This window comes from Vicugna pacos, chromosome X (genome assembly GCF_048564905.1).
Source record: "Vicugna pacos chromosome X, VicPac4, whole genome shotgun sequence".
In the NCBI taxonomy this organism is placed as follows: Eukaryota; Metazoa; Chordata; class Mammalia; order Artiodactyla; family Camelidae; genus Vicugna; species Vicugna pacos.
Window position 1 is genome coordinate 25,001,416 of NC_133023.1, and position 18,160 is coordinate 25,019,575.

General features: G+C 34.8%; 1 protein-coding gene across 3 annotated transcripts in view; it reads right to left on the bottom strand.

The window, feature by feature from the left end:
* The window catches only part of DMD (dystrophin), a 1,854,428-nt gene that overhangs the window by 1,378,147 nt on the left and 458,121 nt on the right, over positions 1-18,160 (bottom strand). The gene's annotated exons all lie outside the window — the stretch shown is intronic.

Below are 18,160 nucleotides of genomic sequence, written 5' to 3' on the forward strand. Positions count from 1 at the left end.
TGTGAAATAATCCTATTTTTATCTATAGCTCCCATCATAGGCATCATTACATCATGAATAACTGAACTAATAGAAATAAATATTTAAAATGCTAATCTTCCAAATATGGATTTGATATACGTAAAAGAGGCAATGACTTTCTGTAACTGAACACCAGGCAGATGATCTGGAAATAAAAAAATCATATAACAATAATGTTAACTCATCATTAATCCCTTAAAACAGTTTCATTCCTTAAAAGTTTAAAAAACTGATGTCTGTATACTTATCACAAGTTTTCCATGATATAAAATACCTTATATGAGTTCTAAGTATATGTTGCTTTCACAATTACTCTATATTAATTACCACTAAATAAGATATCCCTTCCAAAGAATTCATCTTTTTCTTTACATACACAAGTTTAAGGGAGTAAAGCTTCAGTTAAAATAAAACATTTACCAGTAGATTTGAGACTTAATGACATTGAATTTACCACCTACCTATCATATATTTACTGATATTGTTCTGCAAATTTGCTTAACTTAAGCTGATTAACTTAGCATCATTCCATCTTTGTCCTCATATTATTCCCTAGGGAAAGACCACAAACTAATGTGTAAGGACATGTTTTGATGGAATTTTGTAGCAGGGATCATAATTATGAATGGGTATCTACTAAATGTAAATTTTAAGAAATATATTCAAATAAAATTAATTTCCAATCAAGGTTATCACATATGTTCATTTTTGATGTTACCACACTTTGAGCAAGTTTTCATTTAAAAGAAGGGTTAAAAGTTTAACTAAGGAGTAATTATTAAATAGTAAAATAAGAAAAAATTGTTAGAAACAATAAAATCAATGAAAAACAAGAAATCAAATCAATAAATGTAAAAACTGGAGACTGTTGTACAGAAAATGGGAAAATGTGGGAAATTTACTTAAAATATTACTTTAAAATCCTAGGACAGAAATCATATTTAGCATATTTCAAGATGCAAAGTCTTAGAACCAGTATTTCTACCAAGTGGCCTTATTTAAATGATTTAACATCTCTGGACTTTAGTTTCTTCACCTATAATACCCTTCGTACTCCATAACATATGAATTCTTCCCAAGTGAATTTGAAATTTCACTTGGAAAGCAACTGAATGATCTCCATTGCATAACTTACTCTGTGATATTTATAGGCAATAACATTCTCAGACTTCTTTGTTAATCAGGAGCCTGTACAGGCTTACTTAACTGAATACAGTCATCAGTAAGTACAGTACTAGTAGCAGCAAGCTGGCTACTTTTCCCACTTGAGCACTATCACTCATTTTGCAAATTGTGGCAGACTGTATTTTTCAAGGAGGTTTACAAGATCTCCCATCCTACACAATGCCTCTTACAATGCAACAATGACACTTCTCCATCAAGAGTGCAGTTTATATTCCCTCTGCTTGAATATGGGTGAACCTGTGACCGTGGATCAAAGTACACTACGTGATTTCCAAGACTAAGCTACAAAAGGCAATACAGCTTCTGCTTGGTACTCTTCAGATCACTTGTTCTTGGAACCCAGCTAGCCTTTTGTAAGAGTACACAAATTACATGGAGAGGCCACATGTAGATGTTCCAGCCAATTTCCCTGGCTGGAGTTCTAATACTAGCCACTGGACACATAAACCAAGGAGGCTTTGAGATGACTCCAGCCTCTGCTACTGTCTTATTGCAACTGCATAAGTCCCTAGTCCAGTAACCCTCAGAAGCATGAGAGATAATGACAACAATGAGTGTTATTTTTATAAGCTCTTAAATTTTGAGGTGATTTGCTACATGGCAACAATAACTGCAGAACAAGACATACACGACTTTATTAAACAGGTGAGCTAATAATAGACAAACATTTGAATCATACAGCAAGTAAGATGATGAATCAGAATTTTAACATACATTCTTATGATATCATGCTTCTTCAAAAATGTATCTTATTTGCAAAAAAATTAAAAACAAATATTTGGCATTAATATTCTTTAAGGGGCCAAAAATAAGCTAAACAAGATATAAAACATCCAGTCTATAGGAAGAGATTCAAAAAATGTATTAATGATTACAAATAAGCCACCTGCTCTTTTTAAAGAATGTTACATAAACAGATTAGCTTGGTTACACCCAATACTTCTTTCAACCTTTATAAATCCACCAGGCCCATAAAATGTAATGAACATGAAGTAAATGGGAACTTTCACATATCCTTGTTTTGCAAAAGTTGACTCCATTTTTTTTTCTAAATCATCCACAGCTATACCTCTGGAGTTATCTCCAGTATCAAAAGACAGATGGGAAAAGTCAGATCCCAGCACTAGTGGTTAAACTATCTATTATCTTTTTCAGAAGCGCCAATTACCTTTGACAAAGGTAAAAACAGAATTTCATTGGACCTTTTTGGATTTAGATTATAGTTTATATCATAATTTATGAATATAACAAAAAATGCAGGAAAGTTGACTTACATTATTATAAACGTTTCTTCATCCTTAAACACTTATTTAGTGCCTATTGTGTAAGAGAGTACATGAAGGGTTTTTTCACAAATGCTATGTGTTAATTATTTTAGCCACCATGTAAAGCAGAAATTGTCTCCATTTTAGAGATGAGAAAACCAAGTCATAGAAAATGGTACATTCAAGTCCCATAGAGAGTTATTAAAATAGTAGAGCTGGAGTTTGAAGGAGATTAGCTTCCTCTTGCCCTCCTGTAAGAGAAGGCTCACCTGATACTTTCAGCTACAGAATACTCCTTTACCTTTAGCATTTGCAGTATTTTTTAAAATTTCAGCTCTTGTTTCTTTCTTTTAAAGTGACTAAAATGACTTATAGTTATTTTTTAAGGTTTACTTACTTATTTATTTATTATTATTTTTTCTTTTTTATTTAATGGAGGTACTGAGTACCGGACCCAGGACCTCGTGCATGCTAAGCATGCACTCTACCACTGAGCTATACCCTCCCCCAACTGGGCTTTAGAATCATTTTAATTTGATTTTTTAAGCATTTTGGTCTCTTTTCCTATTTATAAATTAAACCTGATGAAAGCCTGTCCATGTAGTTCATGGAGACTCAGGAACTAGAAGAGTTCTAGCATACAGTCTATGCTTAACGCATACTGAGTGAGTAAACGAATAATATTAGGATAAAACCTCTAATTTTAGGATGTCTAACTCAAAACTCTGATTCTAAATATAAGAATTTTGTGTACCTGATGTTGAAAAATTTGAAAATACTTCAAATGGTATAACTTAGCCAGGTGGGCTTCTTTTTCCCTTTTTCCATTTCAGAGATTTTTTTTTTAATGGAAGAGTGTATTCATTCAAAGTAATATCATTATCTATATTCTTTCTGAAGTTCCCTCCAGTTTCAAAATTCTGCTCGGAAATTTTCAGTGCACCAATCTTTAAAGCTGAGCTCAAACCTGACGATCCTCTTTCTAGGTCATTTGTTCAGTCACATCAGAAAGTAGATAGACTTCCATGAGCAGATCAATGGTGCTTTTAATCTAAGGAGAGCTCCCCACTGGCTGGCTTTACACCCTCTGTTTGCCAATTCTTCTGCACAGTCTGTGTTTGGTCTAAGGGACAAGTTGTACTGGGAGGGGCCAATGGCGGAGAAAGAGTGAAGGAACTCCTTCCTCTACCTCCTCCCCACACAGGAACAAGGTGCCTAAAACCACCTACAAGTGTTTTTTTCTGCTTTGGAAGGAAGCATTGCTATATTCCACTTTGCATGGTTCCAAGATGATTTCTCAGCAACTTTAAGTTCACCCTTTTCCTTAGAATTTTGTATTCAGTATATTAACTCAGGCAGTTGCCAAACTCTACACAGGTTATGATTCAACAGTTTATTTATAAATCAGAATCTATCTTCCCATAGAAGAACTGATAAAAATATAATAAGGTCCTCATATCAAACCACAAAATTTCATTTAACACCTGCTATATTTAAAGTAGTAATCATGATATTGGTACCAGTTTTTGAGAACCTACACTGCGCTTATGCCATGGTAGGTTCTTTATATAATTCATCTTACTTAATCCACCAAACAGCTTTATGAGTTAGATATAACTATTATAACACACAGGAGGAAACTCAGGCCCACAAAGCGCAAGAAACTCTGTCAAGGCCATATAGCTAGAAAGTGGCAGAGCTGGAACATAAACCTAATCCCATATGATGCCAGACTCTGGGCTCCCTCCTCTTTGTTCAATTAAAACATTCCTCCTCAAGAAGTGATGCTTCTGTGGGTGAATATGGTTTCATTCTGAGATTTCACAAATGAATGTTTCCCTGCCTTTGGAGTATCAACTGTGTATCTTTGTTTATCTCAGCTACCTTCTGGGTAACAACACAATTTCTGGCCTTGAGCACAAATTCCATCAAGCCCTGGGATACTTTAACATAGACTGCAGACTTCCTATACAACATCCCTTTTCTTCTCTACTTCTTTTTTTTTTAATTTGCATTCTTTTTTACTGAAGTATAGTCAGTTTACAATGTTGTGTCAATTTCTGGTGTACAGCATAATGTTTTAGTCATACATATACAAGCATATATTCATTTTCATATTCTTTTCCATTATAGGTTACTACAAGAAATTGAATATAGTTCCCTATGCTATACATTATAAATGTGATGTTTATCTATTTTATATATAGCAGTTAGTATCTGCAAATCTTGAACTCCCAATTTATCCCTTCACACCCCCTTTACACCCTGGTAACCATAAGTTGTTCTCTATGTCTGTGAGTCTTTTTTTAGTTAAGTTCACTTATGTCTTTTTTGTTTTAGCTTCCACATACAGGCGATACCATATGATATTTTTCTTTCTCTTTCTGGCCTACTTCACTTAGAATGACGATCTCCAGATCTTCTCTACTTCTTAATTAAATCTGCTTTGATTCAGGAATCACCCTGTTTCATTTGGCTGTATGAGTCTAGGATGGCTTGCTTTTGATTGGTTTAAGCCAGTTATGGTCGTATGTTCTGTTCCCCTTTATTGGTGTAGGCATAAGGATATGACATAATCTTGACCAATGAAATGCATGGGAAATATGCCAGGGAGTTTCTAGAAAATGCTTCTTCATTCTTAAAAGAGGCATACATTTTATATATACCAGTCAGTATCTGCAAATCTCGAACTCCAAGGTTATACCTTCCCACCCTGCTCCCCACTGGCAACCACAAGTCTGTATCTATGTCTGTGAGTCTGTTTCTGTTTTATGTATAAGTTCATTTGTCTTTATTTTCGTTCCACATTTGAATGATATCAGATGGTATTTTTCTTTTTCTTTCTGGCTTACTTCACTTAGAATGGCATTCTCCAGGGCCATCCATGTTGATGCAAATAGAATTATTTTATCTTTTTTATGGCTGAGTAGTATTCCATTGTAGAAATATACCACAATGTCTTTATCCAGTAATCTGTCAATGGACATTTAGGTTGTTTCCATGTCTTGGCTATTGTAAATAGTGCTGCTATGAACATTGGGGTGCAGGTGTCTTTTTGAATTAGGGTTCCCTCTGGATATACGCCCAGGAGTAGGATTGCTGGGTCATATGGTAAGTCTATTTTTAGTCTTTTGAGGAATATCCATACTATTTTCCACAAGTTTATACTTGTATAGCACAGGGAACTATATTCAATTTCTTGTAGTAGCTCACGATGAAAAAGAAAATGAAAATGAATGTATGCGTATTCATGTATGACTGAAGAATTGTGCTGTATACCAGAAATTGACACAATACTGTAAACTGACTATACCTCAATAAAAGAAGTAGCAAAAAAAAACACAAATAAATATATATAAAACAGAAACAGACTCACAGACATAGAATACAGACTTGTGGTTGCCAGGGAGGAGGGGAGTGGGAAGGGATAAACTGGGGGTTTGAGATTTACAGATATTGACTGGTATATATAAAATAGATAAACAAGTTTATACTGTATAGCACAGGGAAATATATTTAATATCTTGTAGTAGCTGATGGTGAAAAAGAATATGAAAATCAATATATGTATATTCATGTATGACTAAAGAATTGTGCTGCACATCAGAAATTGACACATTGTAAACTGACTATACCTTAATAAAAAAAAAGGCATACATTTAGATTATGATAAACATGCATTAATCCACAAATGGTTTCAACAACTGGGTAGCTTCTGTGGAAAAAAAAAATGTTCTCAACTTTCCAATTTGCACCAGTTTTAGTAGGATTAAAGTTTATAAAACAACTAGAGAAATCATGGGAAAATCATTTTTTAAGCACTCTCTCAAAAGCAGAGTCATTTATAAATATGAGCTCCTCCTGTCAACAACAACAAAAGCCATAAAATAAAAGATGAAAGAAATCCCAACAATATAAAATAGTAGTATTTTGAATGCAGAAAAACACCCCAAATTCAAAAGACTGAATTTTGAACTGAACAAAAACTGAAAATTGTTTGTATTCCATATCACAAAAAATGGCTAATGTATTTAATATATAAATAATTCCTATAACCTGATAAGAAAATATATTATTCTAATCAATAACAATTGAGAAACATATGAAAATATCCCAGAAAAAGAAACCCTACAGGTTCTTAAGCACATATAAAGATGCTTAGTCTCTCTCACAGTAAGAAATACTGCAAATACTTGAAATTTTACACACACACACACACATGCACACATCTGGGGGTGGCAAGGATGAGAAGAACATTTCACTATAATTGACTTTTAGCCTTTTTATTCTTAAATCATATTCATCCATATCCTGTGGCAAAAATTAATTAAATAAAAATTGATATATAGAACTTGTGATGAGACTCCTTCCTTCAATTTATCATTCAACTCCTGAAACAGGCCATTTAGTGTAAGGCCAGTCATTATTATAGAGAATACCTGTATAGATGTGAGAAGGTGTGCAAGTTGGCATGCATGCATGAAAGAGAGAAAGGGCCAGAGGCATGGAGGAGGAGGAGGCAAACTAATTGAACAGAGTAATTTAAAGACATGCCATAAGGCAAGATCCAGGTGCAAGTGGGAATATATAAAGGAAGATAGTCACAGGTAGGCTTAACAAGGTTTGCCAGATCAGAGAAAGTTGAAATCCATGCTGACAGACAAGAAGGAAAAGGTGCTAGTAATAACAGCAGCAGCAGTGGGTAGGAATAAGAACCAGCTGTGTTACTCAGCCATGAAAAAGAAGGAAATATTGCCATTCACAGCAACGTGGATGGACTTAGAGATTATCATACCAGATGAAGTAAGTCAGACAGAGAAAGACAAATATCATATAATATGTGGAATCATATGTGGAATCTAAAAAATAATGCAAATGAACTTATTTACCAAACAGAAATAGACTCACAGACACAGGAAACAAACATATGGTTACCAAAGTGGGAAAGGGATAGATTAGGAATTTGGGGTTAACAGATACACACTACTATACATAAGATAGTTATATAGTAAGGATTTACTGTATAGCACAGAGACCTATATTCAATATCTTCTAATAATCCGTAATGGAAAATAAACTGAAAAAGTATATATAAATAAATAAATAAATACATAAATACATAAATAAAATCACTTTGCTGCACATCTGAGACTACTACAATAAATCAACTATAGTTGAATTAAAAAAATAAAGATAATAGCAAAAATATCACTGACAACAACAAAAAGAACCAATTAGGTACGACGGAGTTCAGGGGAGACACACACATGACTAAATGTGTTCAACCTCGTGGAGAACAAATGTCAGAAGAGACCCCTGGCCCCAGGAGCAAAGATGAGGTCAGTTTTAAATACACTGAACTTAAGGTTACGGTAAGACATTCATGCATGGAAATTACTAGTCAGTAGGTAGATGAAATTGTAGAAGTGGACCATTTCAGGGGTAGGGCCGAAGCTCTTGAATTGTGTGTAAATCAATACAAACTTTAATGAGGGGCACTTCCTTTTCATTTCTTCTAGTTTGTGAATATATAAATGCCATTTCTAGCTATATAGTGTTATCCCGTTTCTCCACCTAACCCTATACTTTATAAATATTTGTCATCTAAAATATTTAAAGATAACTGTTTTTCTTAACTTCAACTTCCATCATTTTGAAGGCACCCATAAGTATGTTTTTCCTGTTTTTCCCTCTTTGTTATTACAAGAGCCAATTTTCCTCCTTGTGTATAATTCTTGCTTTTGTGATGTTTTACAGATTTTTATAATATGAAGGATGCTTCTCTATAATGTTTCAACACACTTTATGTTTGGTATCTCTATTTTAAATGTTCAATTGCTTATTTCACAAATGCATAAATAATTATTTACCTGTCCTATTGGTGAAGGCATACTCCAAGGAGGTTGACAGCTACTGTTCATCAGACAAAGAGGAGGAAGAAAAAGATTTCCTTTTATTTGGAGATGCTTTTTAGTATTTATAAATATTAGAAGACTACGAATAATGGTAATGAAAAAGAACGGGCTCTCTGGTTGATCTGGCTGGGAGTTTCAAACAGTGAAACATTAAAACTACTGGAAATCAGGACATCTGGTCCAAGTCCCAGTTCTGCTGGTTACTTACTGCTTACACAAATCCTTCATTCTATTTAAATTTCTCCTTCTTTAAAATGAGTCAAAAAAAATCATTCCACAGGTTTATTGTACTCATCAAAGGACATATGTACTCAAAAGGCTTTTAAAAACTATAACTGTTAGTTAAAGAAGAGAGGTGCTTCTTGTTTTGCTCTGGCGAAATTGCCACGGGTTTGATTCCCTTTTATTCTTTTAAAATTATAAAGAGCATAGGCAAAGTATGGGTAACTTTCCAAAGTCTGATTTCTTTACTTTGTGAGCAGAAGCAGAAGACATTATTTGGGGCTCAAAATGTTTATTAAATGAATGTGGCCATCTGTGCCCTAAGCTGTCCAAGGAACACAAAGATTGATAAGGCCTTTATAGGCAGAAACATAGGTATGACCTTGTTTGTTTCTTGTTTTTTCTTCTATCTTGTTTCCAGCATAAGGGTGGTTTCACAATGCCTCTAGCAAAAGGATAATGCTCAAATGTGCAGTCAGCAAAAGAGTAAGGGAACAACCTGATATTTGGGGACACCTTCAAAAAGCCACGTGATGCTACCTTATTGTTAGCTTTCAGGTAATGGAGGCCTTCCTAAGATTTGCATCCCATGGTGTTAGACAGTGGCAGCCAGAAAAACACCCCTTGCACAGATGTCCATGTCCTAATCTCTGGAACCTGGAAATATGTTACATTACATGGCAATGAAGGATTCAAGCTGCAGATTAAATTCAGTTTGCTGATCAGCCAACCTTAGATAGGTAGTTTTCTAGATTATCCAGGTGGGCCTAGTGTATTCATGAGTCCTTAAAAGTGGAAGGAGGCATAAGAATAGATCTGAGTGGTGCGATAAGAGAAAATGCAACTTGCCCTTGTTATCTTTGAAGATGGAAGGGGTCATGAATCAGGGAATGTGAATAACTTAAAAGCTTGAAAAGAGAAGGAAATGTAATCTCCCCTAGAGCCTACAGAAGGGAGGAAGTCCTGCTGCTGCACTGATTTTAGCCCAGTGAGAGCCACACTGAACTTCTAAACTGTAAGACAGTAAATTTGCATTGCTTAAAGCCACTGAATTTGTAGTTGTTACAGTACCAAGAGGAAACTAATATATAGACTCATAATCAGAAGGATGGGTTAATCCAAGAGACAGATTAATGCTGTTGTCCACATGGACAAAAACGATTCAGTATAGATTTTTAAGTGTTACAATGCAGGTAGCCCTCACTTTCATTCTCTCTTGAACACACTCCAATCAGCAACACCTCCAAAAGGAAAAAAAAAAAAAAACTCCACTGAAATTGCTCTTATCAAAGCGAATATTAGCTACAGTGAGCATATAACTTCTTGGCCAAAATGGGCCAGTTTTGAGAGTGAATAAAAGTGTTATTAGAAAATCTACTGTGAAAACAGGTGTATATCAAGATTTCCCAGGGACTCTATCCTACCAACATTTCACTGGTTAATTTTCAATCCTAATGTTACTTGAACTCATCAGCAATACTCAACGCCATAAAACACTAGTCTCTTCCTGAAACATTTTCTTCTCCTGGCTTCTATAATACCACACACTTACCCATTTTCCTCTCCTCTTCCTGGCCATCCTTTTTATTCCATTTGTTGATTTGTTCTCATCTCTAAGTCTTGGGATCTCTAATTTACTCATTTGTACTTTTTCCTAGGGCATCTCATGATCCAGGTCAATGGATTTAAATACTACCAATGCTGTTGATGACTCCCAAATTACTTATCCTTAACTCTGATCTTAGAACCCCAGATCTATGCATATTCAAATCTCATAAGCATCTCAAGATCCACATGTTCAATGTGATATACCACATTAACATAAGGAAGGATAAAAATCATATGAACAGGTCAATAGTTGCAGAAAAAGAGTATGACAAAATTCAACATCCATTCAAAATAAAAACTCAAAACAAAAAGGGTACAGAGGGAATATAGCTCAACATAATAAAGATCATATACGACAAGTCCACAGTAAACGTCATACTCAATGGTGAGAAGCTGAAAGCTTTTCCTCTAAGATCAGGAAAAATACAAGGATACCCACTCTATCCACTTTTACTCAACATAATATTTGAAGTTCTAGCCAGAGCAATTAAGCAAGAAAAAGAAAAAGCATCTAACCTGAAAAGGACAAAGGAAATGTGTCACTATTTGCACATGAAATGAAAGTATATATAGAAAACCCTAAAGACAACACCAAAACTGTTAGAACTAATAAATGAATTCAGGAAAGTTGCAGGATACAAATCAATATACAGAAATCTGTCTTGCTTCTAAACACTAATAACAAACTAGCAGAAAGAGAACTTAAACAATCCCATTTACAATTGCATCAAAGGAATAAAATAACTAGCAATAAATTTAACCAAGGAGGGAAAAACCTGTACACTGAAAACTGTAAGACACCAATGAAAGAAACCAAAGATGATACAAATAAGTGGAAAGATATTTCATGCTCATGGACTAGAAGAATTAGTATTGCTAAAATGTCCATATGACCCAAAGCAATCTACAGATTCAGTGAAAGCCCTATAAAAATTTAAATGGCATTTTTCACTGAAATTGAACAAATAATCCTCAAATTTGTATGGAACCACAAAAGACCCCAAACAGCCAAAGCAATTTTGAGAAAGCAGAACAAAGCTGGAGTCATCAAGTGTCCTGATTTCAAACTATATTCCAAAACTACAGTAATCAAAACAATAAGATTGGCATAAAAATAGACACATAAATCAATGGAACAGAAAAGGAAGTCCAGAAATAAATCCACATCAATCAGTTTACAACAAAGGAATTGCAACTATACAAGTGGTAAAGGACAGTCTCTTCAATAAGTGTGTTAGGAAAACTGGGCAGGCACATGGAAAAGAATGAAACTAGACTACAATATTATATGATATACAAAAATCAACTCAAAACAGATTAAAGACTTGACTGTAAGACCTGAAACCATAAAACTCCTAGAAGAAAACATAGGCAGTAAGCTCCTTGATACCGGTGTTAGCCATGATTGTTCTGATCTGACACCAAAGCAAAGGCAACAAAAGCAAAAATAAAGAAATGGCATTACATCAAACTAAAAAGCTTCTGCACAGCAAAGGAAACCATCAACAAAATGAAAAAGGCAACCTATTGAATGGGAGAAAATATTTTCAAATCATATATCTGATAAGGGGTTAATATCCAAAATATATAAAGAACTCAAAGAATAGCTTAAAAATGAATAGTCCAATTAAAAAATGGGCAGAAGATGGGAATAGGCATTTTTCCAAAGAAGACACTCAGGTGGTCAATAGTCATGTCAAAAGATGCTCAATGGCACCAATCATCAGGAAATGCAAATCAAAACCACAATGAGCTATTACCTCACAGCTGTCAGAATGGCTATTATCAAAATAACAAGAAATAACAAGTGTTGGTGAGGGTGTGGAGAAAAGGGGACCCTCATGCACTGTTAGTGTCAGTGTAAATTGGTACAGTCAATATGGAAAACAGTATGGAGGTTCCTCAAAAATTGAAAACACAACTACCATATGATCTAGCAATTCTACTTTCAGGTATTAGCCAAAGAAAACCAAAGGACTAACTCAGAAAGAGCTCTGCACCACCGTGTTCCCTGGAGCATTATTTACAACATCCAAGAATTGGAAACAGCGTAAGTGCACATCAACAGATGAATGCATAAAGAAAATATTATACATAATGGAATATTAATATCATTCAGCCACAAAAATAATGAAACCTTGCCCTTTTTGACAACATGGATGGATCTTAAGGGCATTATGCTAAGTGAAATAAGTCAGACAGAGAAAGACGAATATCATATGATCTTAATTACATGTAGAATCATAGATACAAAGAACAGATTGCTGGTTGCCAGGGGCAAGTAGGGGATGAGCAAAATGGGTGAAGTGATCAAAAGGTACAAACATCCAGTTATAAAATTAATAAGTCATGAGGATGTAATGTGTAGCATAGTGACTATGATTAATAATATCATATTGCATACCTGAAAGTTGCTAAGAGCATAAATCTTAAAAGTTCTTACCCCAAGGGAAAAAGAAAATTCTGTAACTCTGTATGGTAATGGATGTAAACTAGACATTGTGGTGATCACTTCACAATATATACAAATATAGAATCATTATACTGTATACCTGAAATTAATATGATAGCATATGTCAGCTATACCTCAATTTAAAAAACTAAAGATAAAGATTAACATGTTCAAACCTGAGCTTCTAATCTTACTCCCAACCCTGGACCTCCTACAGTCTATCCTATCTTGGTTGGTGGCAACTCCATTCTTTCTATTGCTTAAGCAAAAACCTTGCAGTAATCTTTGGTTTCTCAAATTCTTTCATAACTCACTCTGACCATGTCATGGTAGAGCATGATCTTGATGCATTTGTGGCCCCCACTTCTTCTACCAGGTATGCCATCTCAGAGATCATGAACCAAAAAGGCTCACCAACCAAATTAATGTGCTTGAATCCCATCATTTACTAAATCAGTTTAAAGTGTATGGCAAGAAGCTAGGTGAAACATATGGGGGTAATGCAATTAGGATAAAGTCAAACAGAAAGACCACCATACTATTTAAATTTTGGGTTATCCCATATTCATGTTTTGCTGTATCAGCCTTGCCTGCTGATGGTGTGCTAAACAGAACCAGAGGTGAGATTTGAGCAAGGGGTCCAATAGACAGAAGGTACCTAAGGCTACACACACTTGCTCTACTAGAGAGATGCAGGGACAAGTACACCTGACCTATAGTGATAGCACATCAATTAGTCTGCTGAACAGTTATAGGATTAATTTGCATTTTTTATGCAGAGCACTTAGGCGGCCATAAGACCATATTGAGCGTCATTAACAGGTGGCCAACTTAGGAATTATGTAGCTCTTAGTCCAGAGGTGATATGATTATACCTTGTGATTTGGTATTTTCTCTCTTTCTATCCATAGCAATACCCTTGCATGTTCCATTATTTATTCCATCTAGTTTTAACATGTATAATAGGTTAAGCTACTATCTATAGTTAACACACATTTTGACTTCTGCCTGTGTCTCATAAGCTATTTACTTCCTTATCAGCTAAATTTAACACATGAGTTTCACTTATTTATTTCATAAGCTATTAGTTTATTTACAATTGATTGTTAATGCACCTTAGAAGTTTTATCTATCATCTCTGTTATAACACAATTAAATATTCTCAAAAAATATAGCTAACATGTGTTCCACATTGTATGAGCAAACCTGTAGGTTATCCAAAATATATCCAGATTTCAATTATTATGCATCACGCTAATTGATAGAACCATTATGAAAAACAATATGAAGATTTCTCAAAAATTAAAAAAAAATAGAACTACCATATAATGCAGCAATTTTATTTCTAAGGATATATCAAAGTAAATGAAAACAGTATCTCGAAGACACATCTGCATTCCCATGTTCATTGTAGCATTATTCACAATAGCCAAGATATGAAAACAAACGTAAATGTTCATCAATGAATGAATGAATAAAGAAAATGTGTGGGGGGGGTGTACACACACACACACACACACACACACACACATATACAGTGGAATATTATTCAGCCTTAAAAGGAAGGAAATTCTGCCATTTGAGACAACATGGATGAACCTGGAGGATATCATGCTAAGTGAAAAAAGCCAGATACAGAAAAACAAATATTGTATGCTCTCAATATATGTTGAATCTTTTTTTTAAAATGCCAAATTAATAGAAAGAGAGAGTAGAATGGTAGTTCACCAGGGGCTGGAGGGAGGGAGTCATGGGGAATTATTGTTTAATGGATATAGTTTCCATTTTGTAAGATGAAAAGAATTCTGGATATGTTTTGTGGTGATAGTCATACAATTTTATGAATGTATTTAATACTACTGAACTGTACACTGAAAAACAGCTAAGATGGTGAATTTTATGTTACGTATATTTAAGCGGGAAAAAAGGAATAATCCAGATCCAAGCCTCTCTTATATCCCGCCTGGCTTACTGCAACAGCACTCTAACTGGTTCCCCTGCTTCCATCCTTATTCCTTTAGTCTATTCTCCACACAGCAGCCATATTGAAATAATATGAGTTTACATGACTCCTCCAATGGCTTTCTGCCTCATTGGTAAAAAGTCTTCACCATTACTTACAAGATCCAACGTGTTCTGGTCCACTATTACAGCTTAGACACCATCTCTTAGCACTGTGCCTCTCACCCCTACTTTTCCTTGAACAGTCCAAATATCCCTACAACTCAGGCCTTTTGCACTATCTGTGTTTCTTCCTCATGGGTTTATCTTCCCCCAGATACCGATACTTCTTTCTGGTCTTTACTCACAATTTACATTCTTTGTGAGTCCTTCCCTGACTACCCAAACTAAAATTTCAACTTCTCACCACCACATACTAAATACGTCACCTCCCTCTTTGTTTTCTTTTTAGCACTACTTATACTTACTACTAAAATTTACTTTACTTAATGCATATTACATATTATTTGAAATGTTATTTAACTTAATGATACTGCTTATCTTTGTTCATATAATGACTCTCCCATGAGCATATGCTTTTCATTAAGGCAGAAGTAATTTTGTGTATTTGTTTACTGCTGTTTCATTTGATCCTATAATAATACCTGGCATATAGCAGATGATTTATAAATAAGTGTAAAATCATTACATAAATGAGTACAACTCCATGTGTGAGAATCAATAGTTGAGAAAATTCAGTGGTAGTCAGTACAATTAAACATAGGCTTGGAGTTAGATAATCTGAACTTAAATCCAGGTTCCACCACTTATTAGCTAAGGCCTTGAAATTTGTATTAAATAGGCAAATTTGAAAAGGAGACATAAATCACTCTAGACTGAGAGAATCATAAAAGCTAACATGAGAAATTGTTTGGCACTTGTGTAGGAGAGAGACTGATTTAATTTCACGGGAGTAAAGAAAACATAAAATAGATTAGTATGAAATAAGCATGAAAATATAAATTGTTCATACATCATGGAGCCTCTTGATGCAATTTAGGCGAATAGAGTTGTTATAAAGGCAAAAGGAAATAAAGAAAATTTTGTGAATTATATTATTAAAGGTGTTAATACAGAAATCAAATCTGATTTAGATGGGACAGAGCTAAAAGGGTGATACTGATTGCAAAGCTATTTCTGTAATCTAGAAGACAAGTATAGAGGGCTTGAATAAGAGGGCATATATGAATATTGAGGGGATATAACTTAGTGGAGAAATGCTGTGAAGAAAGAATTGACTATACATGTCTTATTATTGACTATCAAATTAATACAAACACAAAGGAGTATGTCACATCTAAGTCTCAAAAACTGCTGATTAATATCCTCATTTACATCACAAAAAAGACAAGCAACAGGTTTGTGAGCAAGGAAACAAAGTTCACTTCAGGACATAATACCAGGTTTGACACATGAGTGGACATCAAGATAAAGATATGTACCAAAGAACCGAAAATGAGTTGGAAATGAGGATGTAACTCAAGAGAGATTGGAAGTGGTGAAAACACAGATACAATGATCAGTGTATACAGCTTCAAGTCAAGAGATTAAATCACAGTAACGAAAGAGCGTGTACAAAAGAGAGGGTCAAAGGATCTCAAATGAGCCTCCTATGCTAAGGGAGTTGGAAGAGGAAAAATACCCAGATAATGAAAGAGATAAAGAACAGTCAGAGAGGGAGAAGAACCTAAGTCTAGAGGCTATAAGAAAAATATTTCCATGATGGTAGAAAGTCTGAGAGGTGATAAAAAAGACATTTTGTTTGGTGACCAAGTATAATTATTTGTTGAAGAAATAAATATATTTATAAAGCATAGACTACAAAAAGTGGTCAGTGAAAGAAAGACTCACATAATACTACGTTAACAAGATAAAATGGAGTGAGGTGTTTGGAGATGTGAGATGTATTCCTATAGGAGCTGTGGACAGGGTGAGGCTCCAGGAGAGAGAAATACAGAGTGAAAAAGATATTGGGGATTTTTGATACAAGATTAAGAGTTGAATGAGAGGCATGTTCAAAGTCATAAAAATAGGAATTCAGTACAACTATAAAATGGATGCCCTCCATTCAAGAATGGATGACAGTTAAGAGATACAATGAAGGAAAAGTTAGCGTTCATACCAGATAGTATTTCTTCTCGGTAAATTATGAGAAAAACAGATTCATAGGCAGAGATCCTGAGTTAGGGCAGACTGCTTAACCACAACATGTTCAGAAACTGCAATGATTATAAATCAGATTTTACAAGTTGGGACAGATGGGGATAAGTGATGTTTCTAAGATACTGGGAACTTTTAAGATAATTTAGGCATTTTATGTTTCCTATAGGGTACAGTTACTCGCATGGCTCTCTCTCCTACTATGAAAATTTTCACCCTTCCTTACAGACCACCGAGTAAACACTTGAATGAAAACCCTCTAATGGAATCCAGTCTGGCCTGTCATTTGAAGTGGATCAGATACAACCTACAGGGGGCAGTAAAGGCTGAGCCCCTCTGAGAAACTCCTTAGAAAAAATTTTCTCAGTAAATCATTAAGACATAAACTTACCAAACCTAACTACGTGTAACATCATCTTCTGATGTGCTTCCTTGAGAAACACATCAGGCATTCTGTTTCAGGCAGAATATATCATTCCCCATCTACTGTGATTCATATTTCTTCTTTGCTAAAGGATTACAATAGGTTTATTTCAATGGCTTGCGTTAAATAAAACAGAGAACTGAATAGCTGACTATTTCATGATATATTACATATTTTGTAATATTTAGACAAAGGTAGAGAGAACAAATACTATCTAGCAAAATTAAGTCCATTTATAATTACTTCATTAAGGAGTCATACCTGAGCAATGCCTTAATGAGATGGTAACGAGGTAAAAATGCGCTGCCGGAATAAGCACTGAAGAAAATCTTCTGGAAGAGGGAGCTCAATAAAGTGATAATCAGAGGGAAAAATCTGATCTCTTTGTCTTGGCATACTACCTTTATTTCAGGATGTACACCACCTATTATTTAAGTCTTGCAAGTTTCAATGGGAGGATGGTGATAAAAAGAGCATTAAGAGTCAGGGAGAGCCAGGATGGTGGGAGGGGAGGAGGGAGAACAAAGAAAACGGTGGACATACTTAAACATAAAATGGGATAAACATAGTACCTCCCACCTCTTAAGAGTTGTTATAAGGGTTTGAAAAGTTCATATCATGTATACACATGGCACAGAGTAAATACTCAGTAATGTGTGACAGAACTATTTTTATTTACTGATAATGGGGAAACGGATTAAGTTTCTTGTTCAAGATTATACAGCTGGCCTTTGTGAAAACGTGGATGGAAATTTAATTGAAGATGAAGCAGAGTCACACCAACATTTTCACCCGGTCTCCTCTGTTCAGCTTTGCAAGAAAACTAGCGGAAGATAAAGGGGCATAGCTATGCCCTGAAATATGTTTCCCTGGGGGAATCTTTCAAGTGTTAAATTTTAAACACATG